We start from the raw sequence: 21390 nt of genomic DNA on the forward strand, positions 1-21390 counted from the left end.
GTAGTGAAGCGGATAACACATATTGGCATGGGTAAGTGGCAAGTGTTGCTGAAGACCTAGATTTTGTTTGTAGAGCAAACATCCACAACACACAGAAAGACCCAGCCTAGCAGACCAACCAGGCCTCAAAGCCAATTATGAAAAATGAAATGTAGTTGGAACACTGTTGTGTGGTAATGAGGGACAGGATGGAAGCCGTTAATAAAGAAAATAATTTACTTATTTCATAGCTGAACATTCACTGGAGACTCCAGAAAATAAATACATTGACAAAGCAAGGGATGTGTCTGTTCTAACTCAGTAACAGCATCATTGTTGCATATCTGGTGTTTCTATGACAAAGCTGATAATTCTGAATTTAAATATAGTCTTTTAACATCTCTCTGTTCTTTTTCTGATTGTACCTAATTTTATTAAGTATTTACTTACAAAAACTTCTGGACTCTGGTGAGACAGAGCTTGTCCTCAGCACATCAAAAACTGTGATAGATAGATATGTTTGGCACATACACACTAGCTGCAACTTTTAGGCATGAAGCCATAAGGTGAAAGTCATTTGGCATGAGAGAAAGGCCACCTTAAAAAGAGGGCAGAAGAGCTGGCTCAATCCTGGACTGGAAAAAAGAGAGTACTGGAAGAAAATGCTATCTGCTTGCGACATCCACGTCAGATTAGATGAAATGGATGCACATTCATCAATAATAACAACTTGCAGAGGCACATCCTCCAGCTATCTCATTAAGATAATAGAAGGAATTAGTCTCCATGTTTTTTGTGTAGAGATCTGCATAGTTGCTATTGTCTCATCAGGAGATCTCTATGTGCCTGTTTGGACTCTGATCTCCACTCCTGCTTTAAGAGTAGTTACCAAAAAAAGCCAGCAGACCGCACTAATATCTGCTCCTCCTGACGGTAAAGATTTTCTTGTTTTGACTTCTACCTTGCAATTTCAGAGTGAGCAGATGGGATTGTGTGAGAGATCTTCCACTTGGCTGACAAAGCTATGGATAATTTTCACTACTGTAAGAAAATTTCATGCAGCTGATAAATAGAATCTTGGAAAAATTATACTTTGGAAGGGATGTTTTTTTATTTATATTGGAGCCCCATGAGAGCTATACCAATTAGCTCAGGTCCCACTCCAATGGTAAAAAGGATATTTATCTCACCGGCTTAGTATCTCTCATACCTAGTTCTAGAATCACCCAGCTAAACCAAGAAGCAACCAATCTTAACTCTCAACTAAGTTTGAAGAAACAGAGTGTGGCTGTATTTCATACAAATCATCAAACAATTCAGAGGAACAGTTTGCCTAACAGTCTTTAAAGACGATCTTGAGCACAGTTTCTTATGGTAGAAAGGCAAACCACTATGAATGCATTTGGTATTGCAGTGTACATCACAGCATGAGCGAAGGGTGCATTGCTTAATCAGATGAGTTAAACGTTTACCCTGCAACTCCTCATAGGAGTTTTGGCCTCGTTATTGGCCTCAACAACAAGACAAATTAGAATATGTACCACAATATTTGTACATGAATAAAGTCAAATTCCTGAAAGAACTTTGAATAGAAAATTTATTTACATTTTCTACTGCTTTCTAAACTGTTTCTTACAACTTACTGACTTTATTTTTGTGTGAAATTTTTGAAACTTTCCATAGGCAAAAAGTTAAAAACAGGAATTCACAACACAGGCACAGGCAAAATCAAAGTCAAATACACTCTCCTTAAAAAAAGGAAAATAAAACAAAAATCATGAAAAAAAATAACAAAAGTACTCGTCCATTTCTTCTCCTCATGCATTTAAAGAGAGAAAAAGACAGACTTGATACCATATCCAAGCACTTACCTGTATCCTGAAAGCTAAAGCTTTTCAAAAATTTACATCAAAAAACATATGCAGCTACTACACTTCTTTCTTCAGGAGGTATGCTGTGAGTCTTATACAGTAAGTTTTCCCAAGCCATAGTGAGGACCACATAGTTTATTGGTGTGGGTCATCTTCCATTTCATTTGTGGAACAACCACATAACTGCTCCAATGGAATAGTAACTTTAAGAAAATATTGAGTCATTTCTAACTGCTCCAGCTGTGGTTCTGGCCTTTACTTGATGTGAGAGAACAGTGCATACAAGAGGCAGCTAAGATACTTATTTCTGTCCCATTCCAAGCACTTGAACAATATCCCTGACTTTTCCTGGCTTCTCCTCAAAATATCAGGAATCAAGAAGACAGCCTTATGCATCCTATCAATTATCTACTGCAGGTCAGAAAATTGTCTGCACATTCCATCTCGGAGACTGCTATGTTGGGAAACACAGTGAAGTTGGGTTTCTGCAAGTCCACTTCGCTTGACCATGAAATAATGCTTCTCCAATACTTCAAGCTCCACTGCTACGAAGACCCAGATACTTCCAGGAATATCTTTTTCTCACATCACTACTGGTGTGGAAGCACAGTTCCTTGCACTGTAGCCCTCATGATGTGACAGTGTTCCCACATTTGTGTAAGCCTTTCACAGGGCCAAGAAAATCTAATCAGCAGGGAATGCATTTGTAGCAGATGAAGAAGAAACTAGTATTCAGATTGGTGTTAGCACATAAAAATGATTTCAACTTTCCTGATTAGCAAGGTTTTATTGTTTTTATTTTCTTAAAAATAAGTGACTCAAAGCACAGCATGTTATATGCATTTTGAGGCATTTCATCACAATCAAGATACGTATTTTTTTTCTTCCAAGTTACTGCCTTTTTCTCAGTGAAGTCCTAATGTTCCTCCCGTAGTTTATCCACATATTTTTGTACAATTATGTGTGTTTTTGTAAGCACACACTTCCAGTATCTCTGAACTTGCTTACCAGGATATGACCCAATGTTAAGGCTGAACTGGTCAAGCGGTTTAACACACACATGGGTTCAGGTAGGGTGTGACCAGAAGAGGGAATGCAGCCCACCCAAGTCAGCCTCTGAGTGCCAAGTTAAGTAATTTTACTAGCAGGCTTTTTCCCTTTAACCCCCCAACAAAACATACAATCAAAAGGTGAAGAGTTCAGTTATGAAACAAACAGGACTCCTTTAGAAATATGCAGCTGGCTGTAGCCGAAGACAGACCATGATGTCATTGGGTGGGAACTTCCCCTCACTGTACGCAAGCAGCATGGGAGGGATGCAATGTTAGATGTGAATAAATCTCAGGGACAGTTTGAATATATTACAGCTTTTAGTTGGTACAACTTGTTTGCAACATCGGTAACTTTCTGTTTTATATCTCCAACTCTTGTTCATCTGCCATTAACTAGGACCCACAAAATTTTCCATTCCTAGCCATCTATGCTACTCTTACACACAGGCTAAAAGCTAATCTGATTTGCAAAGCTGTCAATCACAGCATCGATTAGGTAGTAAACAATGGTTCTAATGTAATCATGAAATGGCAAGCAGCTTTTGCAATGTTTTCTTTGAGTATCTTGTACGATCCCATCTACATTACAACCACATCTGATCCGGGGAACCTGGTTGTTGACAAGTTATCCTATAACTGTGTTTTCAGATTTGTACTGATGGGGCTGCTGAGACCTCACAGTCCTGCCTATGTATGTATACCTTTTAGGTACATTATTCACGTTTTGTAGCTTTGCAGAGCTAGAAACTAGGTTTGCCCACAAGAGATTCAGCAGTTACTATAGTTTCCACTATAGGAAAGTCCTTAAGAAAAGCCCATGCATGCTGTTGTCAGCAAAGTTGTCAGAAAAAAAAGCATGTTTAAAAGAAAAATTGTTACTTACGTCAGTGTGTCTAATTCTTGCTATTCCACATAAGACCCTAGTGTTGTAAGAGAACCAAAGGTCAAATCTCTGCCACATCACTGAAAAATAACCTGTATTCTCAGCCACAAGACCTGAATTTTGTCTTGTCTGTTTTAAAATCAAAATATGGCCCAGGGGGATGAATGAACTCTTATTTGTGAGAACTCAGATCAAAAGTTGAGCAAGATATTGCTATATATTTCTTAGTAGTATGTAGGTGTTTATTTGTATCATGAATCTTTCATACAATCTTTTCTCACAGAAAGAGCAGGTTTGATTATAAGTTTTATATTGATCTGCGCTGAGTAATATTAGCATGTATGTCTGAAAGAGATCCAGTTATATCATCCAGCTCTTTCACATTTTGCTCTGCCCATTAAGAATGGGCATTCCTAATTCCTAATTCCATTCTTAGACATTTTTATTTTACACTTTTACGTGATTTTTTTTTTTTTAATCAAGGAAAAAAAAATGAAAACAAAGAGCGTTGCAATTGACATTGATTTTCAAAGAAATCTGTTATCAGATTCACAAAGGTCAATATACTCAAAATGCACAGACTCATTGTTTGAACCTACAGAGTTCTGAGGGGAACATATGCATCAGAGAGAGCTAACCTCTTTAAAATCATCTATCTCAAGTGTTTGCCTCAGGCCATTTTTTGGCATAAAATAATCCTACCATGTGTAGTCATGCCCTTGCTGAGACGTCTGTTATATCTTGCATCAAAAATAATGAACACTTTGATTTTCAGTGAATTTAAAACCTGCTTGATATAAAGTCAAAAGTCTCATACTCTTTTATTTTCCAATATGATTTATTTGTTTTGTTTCTCAAAAGAAAAAAATGTCACCTAATAACAATACTGGGACCGGTTATTCAGATTCAAATTCTTTAATATTGCACTTTTATAGTGTTTAATTAGAATAGTTACTACAGTAATATTTTGTCATGACACTAATTTTGACTGTTATCTATGTTACATTTAGCACTACTTAAGTTTCATACAAGTAAAAGCACCCTACATTGTTGATGTGGGATTGAGTGCACCCTATTAGTACAAGCTGAGTGATATAAGAATAGAGAGAGTACAGCTCTGCTGAAAAGAATTTGGGGTACTGGTGGATGGCAGCTGGACATGAGCCAGCAATGTGCCCTCCCAGCCCAGAAAGCCAACCACATCCTGGGCTGCACCAAAACAAGTGCGGCCAGCATAGTGAAGGAGGTGATCCTGCCCCTCTGCTTTACACTGAAAAGGCCTCACCTGGAGCACTGCAACCAAATGTGGAGTACACAGTAGAAGAGAGACATAGACCTATTGGAGAGCATCCAAAGGAGGGCCACAAAAATGTTCCAAGGGATGGAGCACCTCTCCTATGAGGACAGGCAGAGAGAGAGAGAGAGCTGGGGCTTTTCAGTCTAAAGAAAAAAAAAAAAAAGGCTCTGGGGAGACCTGAGAGCAGTCTTTCAGTATCTGAAGGGGGGCTATAAGAAAGAAGGATACAGACTGTTTAGCAGGATCTGTGGTGACAGGACAATGGGAAATGGTTTCAAACTAAAGGAGAGGAGATTTAGACTAGATATAAAGAAGAAGTTTTTTACAGTAAGGATGATAAGGCACTGAAAAAGGTTGCCCAGAGATATGGTGGATGCCCCATCCCTGGAGACATTCAAGGTCAGGATGGATGGGGCTCTGAGCAACCTGACTGAGCTGTAGGTGTACTTGTTCACTGCAGGGGGATTGGACTAGGTGGCCTTTAAGGGTCCCTTCCAACTGAAACAATTTTATGATGCTATGATTCTAAAAACTGATGTGCCTAGTGTGATCATTAGTGGGAGATGTGGTCACCCTGTATGCAGCTTCAGATGCTCCTGGCAGGGACTCTCCCTACTGAGAAGGGAGCAGATGAGCCCACAGTGAGGTACAGCCCTAGAGCAAGGGATTCTCCTTGGATGCCCTCCTGGTCCCTAATCCACAAAATCAACTAATCTGCACTGGAGCCACCCTGCATTATTGTGGATTAGTGAAGTTCTGCTGTATCATATAGCATCTGTGCATTGTTTGCAGAGCCTATGGAATACAATCCATAGCATTACATAAAGCATTACAGACCACAACCTCATGTGCTATCACCTTTCTTTAGTACAGTTATAAAAAATACAGGTGTGAAAATAGGTGTCTACTGCTTTACAGCAGAGTTTTACACAGCATACTGCATGCATACCTTTTTGCCAAAATTTTTCATAAGCTTACAAAAGGAAGACCCAGTGTCTCATGGCATATTCATTTGTAGCTTTGCATGCTGGCAACCTCTCACAAATTGAATGGGAGGTACTCAGGGACTTGCCTGGTGTCCCCTTTGGCCTTTTCTAGTTTCTTGGCACCAGCTGAGCAAAGTGAGTCATTCTGTCTCTTTGAACAAGACCAGCAAGTCTCTGTTCCACAGGAGACTTGGCAGTTTTTGCCTCCTCTCCTCAAGCTTCAGTCACCTTGGTTTTATAAGGTCTACAAATTGTCTTGTGTCAAGTGTGGCTGTTAACAGGTGGCCCTGAATAATCCTGACTGGATGACAGGATCCCATGGGATGGGAGAGCACCTATGCCATGGAATAAGGGTAACTAAACTGGTAACAACATGTAGAGACGCACGCAAATTTTCCTGTGTGTGTCATGAACACTTGTATCATAAATCTCCCTTAAGAGGAGAAAATATTACAGTGGGTGCTGTTGGGGGAGAACACATCCATCTGCTCTTCTGGGGCCCAACCAGGGCAACCACCCCTGTGAAACACTGTTCCCATTACAACTCGCTCAGAGTCACCTACCCCATCTGAAGCTTTTGCCTTTTGAAATCTTTGTACTTGTTGAAGCATTTTTGCTACTGACTTGAAGTAATCTCAGAGAGGCTTCTGTGACTTGCAACTCTAAATAAACAGCCTGTTAAATTTTGTATTGGTGTTTCTGAGTAAATACCCACACAAATGGAACTGTAAATCAGCTGCGTGTATGACTATGGCAAGCTCTAAGAAATCATAGACTACTTCAGAGGCATAGCAGGAACTCTTCACACAGCACACAGAGAATTATGACATGAACAGACTATGTATCTTTGACATGTTAGCTCAATAACCCAAACTTCCCTCAGGCAAGTTGCCTGTGTGTCCAAACAGCACACATCTGTTCTTTTCCACAGCTTGTTTACATGTCCCTCTTTCTTATGTGCATGTGCCATTGTCATTCTTAAGAAAAAACAGTTTTCATATTCCTAATGCATAACTCACAAATGCATGCTGCAACAGCAGTACGTGCTGAATGCTGTTATTTTACAATTGATGACCTAATGTTTGTTTTTCAATATCCTGGTGTATATTAGGAATAACTCTGTGAAGTCATCCAAGGTTAAAATCAAGCCTTCTGGCTGCAGCTGACTGGGCAGCAGCATGAAATACCGCGTTGCATGGTAATGTAACTAATGAATCTACAATGATATAGAATCATAGAATCATAGAATCACAGAGTTGGAAAGGACCTACAAGATCATCTAGTCCAACTGTCCTTCCATTACCATTGCTACCACAAGCCACTAAGCCATATCTCATAGCTCCTCCTATGATGCAGCACAAGTGATTTAGGATAGGAGAAAAATTTTACTCTAGTTATCAATTTAACAGTAGCATCCAAAAGATTATCTTGTTTTCACTGAGCATACTAGGAGGAAGAATACATATTGAATTAAAAAGACACTTTGTTATTTTTAAAATAATGACTATATCTGCAGTCTTCTATTCTGAAATGTTAGACAGTCTGATTCCCAAAAATTGGTTCAGTAATACTGCAAAAATAATCCTGAATTGGTAAGATCTATGAAGGCTACCATCTTTGCCATATTAGTACAATGCTGTGCAAATATTAGGACAATGAAGATGCTCACTTTTCCCTAAGGTTCAAATAAAACATTGCTGCTGTTTGAAAACTGATGGTAGAGCACTCCAGTTCTAAGAAAGGGATTACGAACCTTCCTGCTTCACATGATTGTGTGTTTTGTCTTTACTATTTGAAGTGTTCTACAATTAATAAGCCAGAAAAGCTGAAGTGGATTGTTTGTTCCTCTACTGAAATGACAATCAGTGCTATCAAAACAAAGCACTCCCCATAGCACTTGTTTACATGATTTGTCTGCTTGCTTATCGTATTTGAATGCTGCCTCAGTCTCTTTTTCCAGAGTCTCAATTGACAGCCTGGAGCACACTGTGGCTTCTTATAATAGCCTGATAAAAGTAAAAACCACAGAGAAATGTTCTTTTTTTCTACTACTTTTAATGTAGAAATTGTAAGAATAAAGCTTTTGAAAAAAACTCATGAAAATCCATGATGTTAGGAATGGGCACATCTGACATCTTGTTTTTGTGAAATGCATCCAATAGTTTAACAGTGCATTGTTCAGAGAGGAAACCAAGTGTTTTCAAGGTATAAAAACATTCCCCAAAATATGCCAGTTTGATATAGGAAATAAGTTTCTGCTGATTCATCCGCTGGATTGAGAAAATCTTAAATTTGGCAGAAGATTGGTATGGAATTAAAAATCAAACACTAAGCAACTCATTGAGATAATTAGTCTACTTCTTAGACTCCTTTTTTCTTTGTAGAGTAACTCAGTTGTTTTCGTTTCCCGCTTTTCTGTGACAGTTATAGAGAAGCAAGAATCTGTATTTAGGTTTCTATATACACTACTGCATAAGCTTATGTTGATCTCCGATAATTGTAAAAGGAATTATTTCCTCTGGACAAAACCTTCTGTTCATTAGCACTGAATGGTATTTATCAGCCCTTTTCCTGTTTAGATCATTTGTTCAGTGTTTATATGTTTTAAAACACTCAATTGGTTGGAATAGTATCTGCCGCTTCCCATCAAAAGAGAGATGGCAGTAGCTGTGGGTCTAAATCTCAAAGCACCAATCTGTAGACTTCCTAAGTGATTAGTACAGCGTATTATCGCTGTCCGCCATCTGGCTATCTAACGTGGAAACGATATTAAAGGAATCAGAAGATTTACAGATGCTTCAACACTTTGGGCAGAAAGTGCTTCAGAGCAAAAAGGCATTTAAAACAAGAGATACTCTGAAACATAAAATATTTATTCCTATTTGCAGGGAAACTACACAACTGCTCTCCTTCAGCTTAATAACTTCCAAGTATATATAGCCATACATACACAAGCCAAGATAATACAGCTTAGCATATAGACGCAGGCAGCATGTTTAACATGCTGGGAGTGAAATCTGTTTAAATTAAGAGTCTCACCATGTTTTCGATGCCACTACAATTACTTGATGTGTTGGATGGATTTTGAGGCTTTGATTCATCTGTGCTTTAAAGGTTTTGAAGTTAAACGCTTTGGATAAAGCTACATTATAGAATGGCAACAAATTTCTACGTTAAAGCCTCACAATTCAGAACATAAAAAACTCTTGTAATTCAGTGTACTGTATATCTTTGTGTATAAAAATATCCCTTTATAAGGAAGAACAAAAGATACGCTTCTCCACTCCAGGAGCATTACATGGAATAAAGAGCCTCTGAAAACCTCCGAAGCACAGAATGCAAGCTTGTGCTGCCAGACAAAAGTGAAAGCCTATCCTGTTTTCTCTCTCCCTGATGTAGTTGCTGTGTCAGATGAGGGCATCAGGGCAGATTCAAAAGTCAGAATGAAAAAGGGAACCAGCGCAGAGAGAGGATGAAGAGTGGAGAATTCAGCTGTGAGAACACCTAGGTTTTCCTTTTGCAAGCTTGGCTTTAGGCTTTCAAATTCCTTTGTTTTGCAGAACTGCAAATAAAGGAGGTAATTAAAAATAGGCTATCATGTTCCATCCATTCATAGGTGTTGTGCTCCAGGGTACTGGGAGCCTGATATCCGCTGAAGAGGGAAAACGGAGAGTTCTTTTCTCCTGTTTCCTTCAAGCTATTTAGGAAATTATTGCTCAATTTCTTTCTCAATTGCTTTATTTTGACCTCATAATGAAAACCAAATAGATTCGTGGCATTGCCAGAAAATTCTGAGCTAGCGAGCTCTCAGCTGTCTGTCAGAAAAGCTCAGTAGCTGCTAACAGGAAAACAACAAACACTGCTGAGCAGCACAAGCAATAGATTCTGGTCCAGCAAAGACCTGTGTCTTTTGTTCCCTAAAGCTGCTTCCCTGCGGCAGTGATCTCGGGTGCCTCTGGGAGGGGGGCACAGGCTGTGGCTGACTGGGGAAGGCAGGCAGCTGATTTGCCCACCTTCCCCCTTGCTGGAGAATCGTTCCCCTTTCTCCTCTAGCTGACTGGTTTTTGTTTTGTTGTTGTTGTTGTTGTTTTGCAAAGCTTGTAAGACGTTAATTGTCTTTAAGATCACTATCCTCTTGCACATATGGCTGAAATTTGTCACTGACTTCAAAAGCTAAAGGGCATGGCTGGCAGTTCAGTGACAGAAGCCTAAGGAAACTGGGCAAACAAACCCCTTCCAATGAGTGTTTTTTTTTTATATCTTATATTCTCAGCACTTTTGACCTCAAAACATCCACAATTCTCTGGTGTTGCCCAGAACAGACAAGGAGTGTAATAAGCAAAAAGCTAACAAGCATCATCTCCTTATCCAAAATGCCCACCTCTCTTTCTTCTCAATATACCATGAGAAGAATACAGCATTTTTTCCCATTGTATACAAGCAACATTACACATGAAAGCTGTGGATCCACATACTGTTGCCTTTGGGCAGTAAAGACAGCTCCAATCAAGATAATTTATCTGCTCCATCCAACATGCCTGCTCCTGATCAGATCAGCTCCACCCTGTGTTTTGCATCCACATCAGCTGTGTCAACAGAGGTGGCTGCAAAACCTGGTGCCAGGTGGCTTGCTGAAATTACCAGAACTGGAAAAAATAAAACTAAAAAAAGATCAAATCCTTTAAGGTATTGTTAATCTAAATTATTCCAATGTTTTCCTACTCATCTCTTCAGTGGTTCAGGGACAAACGTGCACAGCTGCAGTGTGGAAAGGAGGTAGGAGATCAGCTTTAAACTGGGTCTGCCACCAAAAGGCAAGTAATTCTGGGATACCCCTGAAGTGTGAAATTCCGTCCTGGCTTGAAGATACTAGAAAGTTTGTCTTGTATTGCCAAACAGATAGAATTTCATCTTGTGCAGCCACAGGGCAAGGGCAAGTATCCAGGCCCTACCGACATCAGGAGTGAAATATCCAATGAATTCAACGTCTTGGCACTGATTAAACTCTAAAATCTGTGACTCTTTTTGTGCTAGAGAAGCAGCAAAACCTGTGAAACATTATCCGTGGGCAGTATCTCTCCTGCCACCACAAATTCCAATCATAACTAAGCAAAAAAGACTACTAAAGGACAAAAATACAAACTTAATATTGCCCCAGACTTAGTTGTTCTGAACTTGTAGAAAATGAGTAAGGATACAAATGACTTTTAATTTTACTATGCCTATACTTCCACTCGTAGTTTATCCAACTATTTTACGTAAGTATTTAAATTTTTATGGTGAGATTTTTTTAAACCAGTGTTAATGAACACAGTTTGTGATCTGCTTTACAAAATTTTAATATTAGCAGTGCAGAGAGGTAAGAAACCTGGAATTTCATACAGTTCGGCAGTGTTAAAAATATAATTTTCAGATATCTGAGAAAAAAGAGGAGGATCTGGCAGGATATACAGAGAGAGAAGGATAATTGTCAGCGTCAGTGCTCAGTGTTCAGCCAGTTCCCACTGACCTTCTGTGTGCCAGTTCATAATGTACAGGACCTGTTCATCAAGACCTTATTCTGACAAAAATTCCTCTTCCCTGAGAAAGTACACCATGAGCCATCAGTTGCCATGAAAACTTGGTAACAGTGTAAATGCAGTGTAATGTAAAAGCATAATACAGCTTTTGATAAGGAAAAATACATTTTCCTAACAATGTATTCTGTCATTTTGTCTTCTGATTTATACCCAGACACTCAGACAAGAAACTATAATAAGCTGAGTTAAATGCATTTGTGCTAAACATTTATTTGTTGCTGGATACATACAGTATATGGCTGAAAGCAGGAACACAGCAGCAACAGTGTTTTCTTTTTTTTTTTTTCTTTTTTTTTTTTTTTTCTTTCTGAATGTAAGGGGAACAGTATTTTTGGCTATTCCAAAAGCTACCACGTCTGCTCGCTGTGCTGGTTGCCTCAGAGGAACACTTCAGCAAGGAGCAGGGGTATTTAACTACTCTTTTCCAGCAAGAAGGGAATCACAGAAAAATATTTGTGCCCAGCAGAATCACTGTCAGCGTACACCCCTTTGATCTTCAAAGAACTGATTAAGTATTCCAGTGTACTCGCAGTACAGGGAATAGACACATTTTCTTTTTTTCTTTTTTTCTTTTTTTCTTTTTTTCTCTTTTTCTTTTTTTTTAATGGTAGAAATCAGAAAAAGAATATAAAATTGTTGCTTTCAAAAAAAGCAAACTCAAAGAAAATAAAAAATATATTATCTACATAATACCTTCTGATATATGTATTATATTATGTATGTATTTCATATATCTTTTCATCCTGGGCTTCCACTAACATAGCTGTCATATGTGTTATCTTGCGCAATTAAACAATATAATTCTTAACACTACAAGATGCAATGATTCACTCAGAAATCAATATTAGCAAATATAATAGAGAAAAGAAAATTTCTCAGGCAATAATAATTCTAAAGATTCAGAAATATGCTTTTCTAGAAATATGTGCGTTTTGTGACAAACTCAGATTCTTGCAGATTCTTTTTGAAGTGCTGTGCTAATAATTCAAAATTAGATTTTAAAATGAATTTTTACACAATGATATTATCTTTTCTGTCGAGTCTTGAACAGATGGTAACTATCACATGAGAAGTTTCTTGTCCATCTCTTTCATTCCAGAAAGTTCTGGAGTTTTCATTTTATTTTTAAAGCAAACAAACTCCATCTGAGATAGACCAGGACATATACAGGCGAGCTGTAAGACAAGTGTTAAACAGCTTAGAAGATTGTCTTAGTATTACTAGCTCAGCAGTTGTAAGGATTATTGTTGCTGTTGTTCAGGTTTTTTGTTGTTTTTTTTTTTTTTTTTCTGGTGACATCAATAGCAAATAACAGCTTAAAGGAGAACAGCAAAGTAGTTTTGCTGTTTTTGGCAGCAAAGTTTTCCAGTATGTAAGAGGGAACATATTTGTACCCTGCTAGGAAGCACAACACATTCATCCAGATGTACAGACGCAATAACCCAGCTGTGCAACTTCCAGCACCCAATGCCAGTTGTTAAGATCTAGGCTGTATTTCTCATGAGCTATACAGGTATTACTGGAAAGTCCTGTCCAGAAATTAAGTTCCAACCCTTTCAGAAAAAGAAATCAACTTTGTCAGTATTAAATAAAAGATAATTAATGTGATTGTCAAACATCAGAAGTGACAATCACAACACCCAAATCTCATTTGCTAATATATAGATGAGTAAGCTGTAGATATATCTGAAAAGATAGGTGACATTACTGATATTGAAATTCTAAAAGAAGTACCTTTCTGAAGACTTTTTAGATGACTACACAGGGAAACTAAATTGCATTTGTCATGGCAATAAAGATTTTGTACCACTACTGACACATAAGTTGAAGATCTGGACAAGAATTTAAACAGTAAGTATCATAGTGTACAATAACAAGACTCTACCTTAGGTAAAATGTTAATTTCTGCATAACACATCCTACAACACAGATTGATGTAAAAGCTTTGAGGGAGAGTCTTGAGACAAACATATAGCCTATTTGTTAGGAACTAACTGACAGGCAGGAAACTGTGGCCCCTGGTGACTGAGAAAAAATAAGAGTATAAAGAGGGTGGAAAAACTAACTCTCTTTAATGATGTTGCACCTGGGCTGAAATCCAGACATTAACAGGGAGATGTCAAAGACAGGCTGAGACCTCAATTTGATCCTTTGTTTTCTTCCTTAGAAAGAAACAACACACATGAAGAAGCAAAAGACTGGGGAGGGACTTCAATAAAAATGGTAACTTGTGCTTTAGATGAAGGAAGGCAAAGGTGAAGGGTAGACACAGAGGTACAGAGGAGTAAGATAAATCCCCCAAAGGTAATGCTGAAAAAAAGCGGGGAATTGTGAGGGAATGTTGTTGTGAAAAGCGAGACAAGACTTCAGCAGAAGTCTGGCTGCATGATTTGAAAGGAGTCAGCAAGCCACTGAGGATAATGATGGGCTCTTGTCTCTGCAACTTCGAGAATTGCATTTGAGAATTGGGTGAAAACGTTTTTAGCCGTATGGCAGAAACTGAACTGTACAACATGCAATTTTAGCAAAATTCAGATGGTGAATGTAAACAGCATGTTAGCTGAGACCAGAGCTGAATGAGTAAAACACATCTAGGAACACAAAAACACACTGACTTATTTTCAAAGGGACAAAGACCCTGAGGCTAAGGGTTCTCAGAGGAAGTCAGTAGGCTGTATCCACTTGCTCTCTCTTGCTCTGAAAACTCCCAATTTATCCTTCTAATGACATAGATATGACAAGTCAACTGTCATTAGTGGTAATTCCCATGAGTCTTTGGAGTCTTCCAAATACAGCACATAATTGGGAACATATGCTCTACATCCACACGTAGATTTCACTAATGCACAACTCAACTTTTCCTTTGTCAGTTCAGCTTGCCTTTTTCCCTCCATGTTCTTCTACTGGTCCTGCTCTTCTTCACATGAAGGAACACGTCCTGGCTGTATTATGCCTCAACAGAAAACAAGATTTCTTCCACTGAATGATCCTCAAGTGAGGGATCCCATCATTGCCTTCTAAATTGCCCCAAAAGCATAATGCAAATTTTTCTAGGTAGATTTTACTCAGTTTGCAAATGCAGCTGACGTGTCTCAGTTAGCCACAACGTGAGGAATGCTCTTCCTAATACTGTAGGCACTGTTTATACCGGTTTTGGATGGGACAGTTAATTTTTTTTTTCAGAGTGGCTCACATAGTGCTACATATTGGATTTCTGATGAAGAACAGTGTTGATAACACACCAGTGTTTTATTTGTTGCTAACACAGAGCCAAGGTCTTTGCTGCTTCCCACTGCTCTGCCAGTGATGAGGCTCAGAGCACACAAGAACTGGAAAAGAGGCACAGCAAGAACCAAAGGGACATTCCCTGCCGTGTGATGTGCTTCACAAGAAAAGCTGGGGGAAATGAAGATGGGAGGGAGGGGACTGTCAGAGTGATGCTGTCTTCCTAGTAATGGCCAGGCCTGATGGCTCCTGCTTTCCTTGGAGTGACTGAACCCCCACCTGCTGACAGGGAGTAAAGAATGAATTCCTTATCTTGCTTTGTTTGTGTGTGCAGCTTTGCTTTACCTGGTAAACTGCCTTCATCTCAGTCTATGAGTTTTCTCACTTTCACCTTTCTGGTACTCTCTTCCATCCCACATGGGGAAAGTGAGTGGCTTTGTGGTGCTGAGCTGCCTGGGGGAGTTAAACCACAGCACCACTGTTGCACCAGGACACAACTTCTTGTTCATAGTATTATTTGTTTGTTATTTTAAATGTACATATTATTTGCAACATTGATGCTTACCTGTTTTGCTCAGAATGATTACAAAGCTTTCAGGAACCAGCAGAAGCCAGAGAGAGAGCAGCCATACTGCAATGCTTTCTTGTATGGTAATTTATCATACATTTGATCAAAACTGAATGGATGAATAGCTCATATGGAAAAACGTCGAGCTGAGTACAAATTATGTGTGAGATTGCATTGTTTCTCTGGCTATCCACCAAAGGCAGGGGTCTTGACAGGATGCATTTGAATGTATGCTTGAGCTCTTGCCTTTCAGTATTCAAAATAGATACGTAAGCCACGTTTCGTGATTTTTAAGTTGTACACTGATTTTCATGCATAGAATTGAGTTTGGCAAATTCCGCTCTTGAAATGAAACTGATTAAAATTAGGCTTTCTTTCCCTTCTTCATGGGTACAAGTTCTTGTAATATGACCAAATAGCTGTTGTGATCAGACTACAGGAAATACAGCTTTTAAGGAGGCTGAGGAGATATTTTTCCTCATACTTTCTTCACCAGATACTAACTCTATCAAACAATCGTGAACTCACTTTCACAGACACATGCAAAAGGACACGGTACTGACTTACGGGGTGAGATTGTATACCTGATAAAGAGACCCAGATCTGGTCCTGGGCATAGGCATGTTGAAAATACTGCTCTGGTTTGGACTCAAAGCCAGATTTACCAGAGAAAATTTGATAGTTTCCATACACTTTCAGATCTTGCAATGCATTTTAGTATGGGGAATAAGAATTCAAAGTGACTCAGCAAAGGCTGTGGGATTGAACAAGATTGTAGGAGATTTAACGCTCAAGGTGGAAAATTAAAATCCATTATTTTCCTATTACCTAGAATGCACATAGGTGGGTTTTTTTGTTTTGTTTTGTTTTGTTTTTTTGTTTTTTCCCCTTAAATGTTTTTCAGGCTTTTTCATAACACTAGATGAGTTAAGTCTTTCACTTAAGCTAATTTAAAATAATGACTGTAAAATGTGGGAGCTCTGAATTGGTTCACCTTTGCAAATTGTGCATTAAACCTTCAGCCTCCAGTAGAGGATCAGTAACTCTCGTCATTAGCAAAGAGCTGGCAGTCACCCGGGGAGGAGTACATCCAGTAACTGCCAGGGAGTTCAGTGACAGAAACTGGATGCCAGGTCCAGGTGTGAACGGCAGCTAAAACAACGTTAGAACTGAGCCCTCTCACTTCTTAGGTCAGGGACCCTTTTCTCTTTCTGACAGTAAGTTACTGTTTCCCTGAATAGCTCACAGGAAAGGTATTTTGAACAACAGTTGTTTTGTGGGTTTTTTTCTTTCTTTTTCTTTTTTTTTTAATTCTTCTAGTTAAATATAAACAAACATCTTAAGAGACTGCTGATGTGAAAGCAGTGGGTGGGATTTTTTTGTGCAGCTAGCCCCAGCCACACCAGGGGTAAATCAATTTCAAAATTCGCATGAAATACAAAACAACACTACTCAATTATTTCTTCCTACATAGGCTCTGACTTGGACGAGTCCCAAAGCCTACACTGCCTGAAGTTTTCAGAGTGCTTGAGCTTTGCAACATTGGCAGTAGTCTTTATCGGGTTCTTCCAACTGAGCCAGGCTTAGTGTCACATCCCAAAAACATTTGCTTTGACATGAGTGTTTCCACTTAGAAAGTAAATGCTGAATTTGATTGTCTGGGCTCCAAGAGGCTTTGCCAGGGACTGAAATACAAAGCCAAAGCACAAAGATTTTTTCCTCATTCTAAACCAGCCTATCACAAACTGTAGGTCTGGATTCATTACACCCAACTCGTGCCTTTTAACTGATATGCTCAGCAGGATGCCTTCCTAGTTGTTCTGGCCATCTGTGCCATCTGTGGAGAAAGAAGAGTGTCTCTAGAACAGCTCTTAGGCATGCACCAGAAATGCCTCTGGACTAAGAGTGATGATCTCTACGTCACAAGGGGCTGCACTATGTGCTGGCAACAAGAAGCTCATTTTTTTTTTTTTTAAATTGGACTTTGTGCTCAGTAAACATGCATGAAAGATACTGCCTCTATTCCACAGACACCCTAACCTTATAAAAAGTCTACAGATAATAAGAGAAAAAAGATACAATGCCACTCACAAAGCCTGCACAGTGGTGACAAATACATAGGGTGTTTGTGTAATACTTGGAGCCTGGGAAGGTAAAGAAGTCAGGGCTGAAGGAGAATTTTGTGGCTGAAGAGAGGGACAGACAGATGAGCAAGAAGGGAGAAGAGAGAAAGAAACACAATAGATAGGCAGCTGAGAATCAAGATTTTTCAGTTTAGTCAGTAAATACATATTTCCCCCACCCACATTTGGAATAATATGCATTTTGGATTCAGAACTGCATTCTTTACTTGCCTAAGACTCCCAGTAAAGTGTCTTTTGCTCAAGGAATGCAGGATCTAGTGTCTCGGCTGCGTGACTTCCGCATGGCTTTTGGCAATATTCACTGCATTTAAAATCAAACTTTTAAAACTGTGGGCAGTGTCTTCTTTTTTTAGATTAAATTTTCTGTCCACACACTTTTCCTAAGTTTCTATTTCAGTCAGAAAATAAGAGCAACTCCAGAGACTTCAGACCAAACTTAACTTGACCTCTGGAGTTAAAAAGTCCACTAGGTTTATTAAAGGCTCTAAAAGAGAAATGTGTTTTGATTTCAATGTACACTGTGTGGAAGTTTCCTATCAAACTGAATGTTGTCTTCACTTTGCAGACTGTCATTAGTGGTCTCCATTGCACAAAACCTTTTGCATAAATCTGAATGGTACATGTGAAGAATAAGAGAAACAAGATCGTAGCTATCAAAATCATTGATTTTATGTTTTATAGTTACATCTGTGGGTGCATAAATATTTAATGATAGTAAAATATAAATCAGTAGACGCATTCCATAACATTGTTTATATTATGGTTACCTTGTATTTTTGAAACTAAACTTCTATATATTTAATTGTGTGACAGAATTTGTACTTCTGAAACAGGTAAAGAAAAGAACAGCTTCTTCCAACCTGACGCTGGAGCAATGCAGGGAAAACTGGTTTTGTCAGCAATAGCATGACAGGTCTGCTGCAGAATGAGAGTTTATTCAGATGACTCCTTGTGGATTTTATTTTGTGCTGAGGAGTGAAAGAAGAATTAGATTAGGAAAGCATGTACTCTCTGCTTCAAGTATTTAAGAGGAAACATTAAAACTAGCCAGTGAGATACAATGAGCAGGGCAAATGGATAAACAACTGACTTCTTTTTTTTTTTTTTTTCCAGGGAACAATATACAAAAATACAACTGCATTTTTTTTCAGGGAACAAGAGCTGTAGAAGGAACAAGGATAACTAGAATTGCTTAGCAACTGGTAGCCTTTTAACAGGGGCTATTAGTCTTCTCTGCATCCCCACCCAATTCCCCATCCATGAAGGAATGCAATTCATAAGCAAACTGAAAATGATGTAATAGAATCCTGAAAGAGATCTGTAAGATATCTATGTGCTTGTGAGGTTAATTATGTCCTAAGCCAGTTTCTCTGCACTACAACTAATGGGAAATGGTTTTAAGTTGAGGGAGGGAAGATTTAGGTTGGATGTCGGGGGAAGTTCTTTACAGAGAGAGTGGTGAGGTGCTGGAGGGTGGTGAGGCTGCCCAGTGAGGTTGTGGATGCCCCGTCTCTGGAGGTGTTCAAGGCCAGATTGGATGGGGCCCTGGGCAGCCTGGTCTAGTATGAAATGGGGAGGTTGGTGGCCCTGCCTGTGGCAGGGGGGTTGGAGATTCATGATCCTTGAGGTCCCTTCCAACCCTGGCCGTTCTGTGATTCTGTGGTTCTGTGATTCTGTAATCCAGCAGTCTTAGTTCTCTCAGAGGTATGTATCTTCTTCCACTTGCATTAAGGGGTATATGTCTTCCTGCAAATGACCCTGTCATTTCAGTCTGATCCAGCAAAGCAAAATTAAACAAATATTTTAGTCAGCTCCTAAATAGACATATCTAATACAAATTTATTTTTGCTACTTGGAGATGTTCTTCCTGCTGCTTTTGTTATTGCAAAGCCCTAAAGGCCTCAGAAGGATTTCCTCTCTTTTGGCTGTTTGGAGCTGTGCTGGGAAGATGTGTAGGCAAGTACAACACTGTAATCTTTATACAGAAAAAGGGTCTGATTGAAGTTGTAAAGAAATTTTGTGTAAGACTAAATCTGTAAAGCATAGCTACTTTCAGAAATACGCTACAGCAAGGCAATCTGGTTGAAGGAGCTCAGGCTAGAGTTTACACCCTAATAATAATATTCAGTGCAGAGCTCATCCAAGCGTGTAAAAAATGTCAGGGACCTAAACTAATGCAGAAATGCATCCAGATGCTTTTGCCAGAAACATCTGACCTAGATGCAAGATCTTACATTTGTCCTTGTTTAACTTCAAGAAGCACCTGTTGTCCCACTTCTCCAGCCAGCTGAGGTCCTCCCAGATGTGTGCCAGACCTCCAGCTGGTCTCTCCCAGCTCTGAGTGCTAGAGCTTCACACACGCTGCTTTCTCAGGCAGAGAGGGACAGCCTTTGCCAGCACACCATCCTGCGTGTGCCATCCCACCATCTCTCACCACTCTCTGCCAGTACATCTGGGAAAATTCGCTCCCAGTTTATATCTCTATCTTTCAGTAACCCAGTCTAAAGCCCTCCTTAGGAGGCCAGTAAACCTGCTGGCAAAGGCATTCATGTTCCACTTTGATAGGTGAATCCTCTGTGTGCTCACAGTGATGCTCAGCGTCTTGCCATCACAAAAGCCTAGAGATACCTGGAAGTGCTCAGAACAATACATCAACATTAATAGCATTTCAGTGTGTAGATTGACCTTTACCAGGTGATTCTCTTAACAGGTCACCACCTAGATGGTACCAAGTAAGGAACTGCAGATCTGGATAATCAGCTGATTTTTCATCTGATTCCCCTGTTCTGTTCCCTTCTCTTATAATGTACTTAAACTACCATGTCAACAGATCATGCAAATATCCATATATGTAACTTTGATATTAATCTTCATGTTAGATATAAAACATAGTTTCTATTCCTTAAGTGCATAAATACACAAAATCACTGTGGTTTTCTTCCTTTTATTCAGTTACTGACGCAACCTCAGCATTTTGCTTTTTGATCTTTGCATTAAGTTACTTTAATCCAGGCACTTTTGTCTATCTCTCATTTTCCAGTATCTGTAGTTCTGCAACTTGTGCTTTTCTTTGTTCCTATAGAAAGTCTCTTATTACTATGAGATCACAGTCTGTTCTTCACTTGTGAGAAAACAAGTTGCTCTATCAGCAGTGGCTGTAACAAAGCCTTGTTTCATATCAGCTACGTCCTCCCATCTTATCACAACAGCCAAAGCTTCCCCTATAGTCTTGATGCCCTGCCATGACAATATTCTCAACTCCCTCCCACATCCTATACAATATCTCAATATCCTCTTTCAATATTTAGGCCTCCCTGAACTGTATTTTGTTCCTACCCCTTTATTTCCTATCCTCCACAAGTGAATCACGTCCTGAATACTCACGGCTCCCACATCTCTCTTGTTTGACTAAGATAAGAGATTATATGTGCAGATAAAATGTGCTGTGACCTATCGTCTAACGCACGACCAAGACTCACGGCCAGCTGTCACTGTTTCAGGGAAAAACATATGCAGAGCACTTTCTCTTCATTTGGGATCTAAATGAATCTCTTATTTCCCAAAACACTCATTTTCAGGAAAGGTGTGGGAATATCACACCTCTGAATCTTCTTACTCTCTACTAAATTTGATTTAAATTAAATGATGGGTTAAGAGACAGACAGGTGAGAGACTGATAGGTAAAGGCAGTGTGGCTGTATACACAAATCCATTTGTAGAGCTGCTTGTGCTTCGTCTTTCCGCTAACATCACTCAGCTGTCATATGAGTTCTGATTTTCTCTCCTCAAAGGGACAACTGTGCCAC

This window comes from Centrocercus urophasianus, unplaced genomic scaffold (genome assembly GCF_019232065.1).
Source record: "Centrocercus urophasianus isolate 14NV4802_14NV808 unplaced genomic scaffold, USGS_Curo_1.0 seq_10, whole genome shotgun sequence".
In the NCBI taxonomy this organism is placed as follows: Eukaryota; Metazoa; Chordata; class Aves; order Galliformes; family Phasianidae; genus Centrocercus; species Centrocercus urophasianus.